The 3396-nt window shown below is 41.9% G+C and overlaps 1 non-coding gene across 1 annotated transcript; it reads left to right on the top strand.

Moving 5' to 3' along the window:
- The first annotated feature begins 900 nt into the window (after window positions 1–900).
- On the top strand, window positions 901–973 carry TRNAF-GAA (transfer RNA phenylalanine (anticodon GAA)). The gene has a single exon. It is a non-coding gene; the product is annotated as a tRNA-Phe (tRNA).
- The last annotated feature ends 2423 nt before the right edge of the window (window positions 974–3396 follow it).

The raw sequence follows: 3396 nt of genomic DNA, 5'->3' as shown, positions 1-3396 counted from the left end.
AAACAGGGGGATTTATGTTACCAAATATTCACATGGCTGGCTTGGGCTGAGGCTGCTTCTTCCCCCCTTGAAAAAGGAGGGGTTTGTTAAATTCCTCTAGTACTACGGAAGAGAGTCTTGGTGTTTTTTACTAACAGGAGGGAGCAGCAGTGGACAATTTTGCAAGGCAGCCTCTCTCCCTCACAGTGTGCAGGAAGTGTGAGTAGGAGATGCCCTCACAGGAGGCTTTTCCTAGACCACGGGCTGTGCAAATCAGCACAAACTTGAGACGTCAGCGCCCACCACAGGCACTAAACGTGGGCACTCTGATGCATCCTCCACCTTTTCCCTGTAGCCACAGGAGTGTGCTACCAGTTGCCTGTTGAAATCAATGCCTAATCCACAACGTGAATGTAAACTATTTTTTATTCTTACACTACTTAGTCAGGATTTGTGATTTATGTGGACACAGGGAGCTTCTCCAGTGGACGCAAGAAGGTGCAGGTGCCCTTCCTGTTCACGTCTTTTTGTGACATCATCATCTCTGCACACATTTTGTCAGGCTTTAAAATAAAATCCCTGAAAACTGAAAGTAAAATGCTGCCGATTTAATGCTCCTGAGTCCTACATAATGTTCTAGTTCCTGTTACCTCTTGCAATGATCCACGGAGCCACTGCCAAAACACCTTCATTCTGAGGTGTGTGTCGGTGTGTTGTGCATAGATGTCTGTATATGCATAATTTTGTGTTACTGCTGATTTGTCTTTGGCTGACGGCATAATTTTGTTTGTCGGGACCCGTCATTGACTCGTTTGTGGCTAATAACAACCATTTTACTTAAAATATAGACGGCGAGTCGCCGGGTGATGGGTGTGGAGGGACAGATTAGTGGTATCTCACCGCAGAAGCGTCAGCACAGCGGCCGAAATAGCTCAGTTGGGAGAGCGTTAGACTGAAGATCTAAAGGTCCCTGGTTCGATCCCGGGTTTCGGCAGAACCTTTTTCCTCCTTTCCCTCGCCCTCCCGGGAGGCGGCGAGCGGCCGGATGCTGCTGCCGGCCCGGCCCGCGGCCCCCGGCGCCCCGGGGCTTGGGCAGCGCCTGGGAATTGCCCTGCTGCGCTCGTTCCTACAGCGTCGGAAGGCAGTGCCCTGCCCTCCCGTGTCCGTTTTCAGCTCCTCTTAGTTTAAGCTTTCTATTTAGGGTGGAAGAAATGAAAGCAGCGAGCTTCATTCCCTCTCCCTCTCTGCCCGTCTCAGGGCGGCAGGGACGGGAGAAGAGAAAGTGAAACTGCGTGAGGAGCGAGGCGAGCGGGAGGGAAGGGACCGAGGGGGAAAGGGCGGCTCGAGGGGACAGAGACAGAACCATTAGAGGTTGCTTCTTGCCAAAATCTGTAGCGCAGCTCAAAACTTCCCGGACCTCGCTGTTCCTCTACTCTCAAGGGATGGCTGAAACTATTTTACTTCACAAAAAGTGTGAAAAGTGCATAATATACGCCTCTACGCAGATATTTACTATATGTATTATGTTGTATTGATTAGTAGTGCTGTATTAACATTTTAAAAGTATGGTAAATGTAGTTTTGCAGTTAAAATGTAACTTTTGTAGTTAAAATAGAAACTATGGATGTGGGATATTTTTGTAAAGAAAGGAATGAGGTACTCGCGCCAGATAGGAGCCACAGGACCCCTAAATCTTTCAGAGAAGAATAATTTATTGCTTCATTATCAGAAGAAACGTACTTCTTCCCACCTGGCTCAGCCCTGAAGACGCCGTTAGGATTAAGAGGAAGAAGTTGACACTGACAGGACAGAATCCTTTGTTTGAACGGAATTTATGCATCATGTATGAGATGTATGAATATGCAACAGGCTATTGACTTTAAGGGTTAATCCTCTGTTAACGTGTGTCCTTTTTCGTGTGTCCTTTTTCGGGCTTATGCTGCCCGGACATCCGTAACTGTTTGTTTCTATTGTCTCATATTGTCCTAATTCAAATTGTCCAAATTATTATTATTCTAATTGTATTACTATTTTTATAACCATTTTATTACTATTAAACATTTAAAATTTTAAAAACAAGTGATTGGCGTTTTTCACAATATGTATTATGTTGTATTGATTAGTAGTGCTGTATTAACATTTTAAAAGTATGGTAAATGTAGTTTTGCAGTTAAAATGTAACTTGTGTAGTAAAAACAGAAACTATGTCTGTGGGATGTTTTTTTAAAGAGAGGAGTGAGGTACTCACCCCAGATAGCAGCCGCAGGACACCTACATCTTTCAGAGAAAAAGAATTTATTGCTCCCTTATCAGAAGAAATGAAGTTCTTCCTGCCTCGCTTAGCCCTAAAGACGCCGTTAGGATTAAGAGGAAGAAGTTGACACTGACCAGACAGAATCCTTTGTTTGAATGGAATTTATGCATTATGTATGAAGTGTATGAATATGCAATAGGCTGTTGTTTTTAAGGGTAAATCCTCTGTTAACGTGTGTCCTTTTTCGAGCATATTTTGCCCAGAATCAGGTACCCAGACTGTCCGTAACTCTTTGTTCTTATTGTCTCATATTGTCCTAAATCCTAATTGTCCAAATTTTTATTACTCTAATTATACTACTATTTTTATAACCATTTTATTACCATTAAACTTTTAAAATGTTAAAAACAAGGGATTGGCGTTTTTCACAAAGCCAATGGAATAGCTTCGAGGTCAGAAAAGCTGGTGATTAATGTCACCTAGTCTGTACTGTTCATCTGTTTCTTCCTGATCCTTTCTTTACATGTAAATTGAGAAAAAAGAATTTGGATTTTCTGAAGCGTATTTTTAAGGAGGGTGTCTGGTTTTGATTTGAAGACATGAAGAAGTGGACATTCCATTGGTTGTCTTTGGTAATTTGTTGCAATTTTTTCAAATATATACCTTTAATCTGGACCTGCCCTTTGTTAAACCTTTTCTCTGCTAAATCAGAGATCTTTCTTGGTACCTGGCATTTAGTCATTACAAAACTGTCAAGTCAGCACCCACCTTTGTATGGGTAAGCTAAAGAAATTAAATTCTTTCTGTCTTTAAGACATTTTCTCCTGCTTTCAGGTAATTTTTTTTGTGACCTTTTTAACACACTGGCACCAGAACAATACACAGAAAAAAGATTTTCAATATTGATGTCACCAGTGCAAAACACAGCAGCAAAGCATCTCCCTTACTCCTCTGTTCAGCATCTCTCATCTCTTCATGAGAAGGTGTCACTGGTCCTTTTCTAATCACAGCATCACAACAAGCACTGGTGTTGAATTCCTTGTCCAATACAAGGAACATTCACTGCAGATTAATATCTAATTAGTACAAAGCAAGGGTAGTGTTACTTAGATCCCTATGATAAGACAGACAAGGGGTAATATAACTGCTTATATTACTATTTT

The sequence above is a fragment of the Melozone crissalis genome, unplaced genomic scaffold (assembly GCF_028551555.1).
Source record: "Melozone crissalis strain CALT ecotype California unplaced genomic scaffold, PUWL_Pcris_2 ptg000013l_1, whole genome shotgun sequence".
NCBI lineage: Eukaryota > Metazoa > Chordata > Aves > Passeriformes > Passerellidae > Melozone > Melozone crissalis.
Note: the sequence above shows the minus strand (reverse complement) of the source record. Positions and strands in the feature narration are given on the sequence as shown.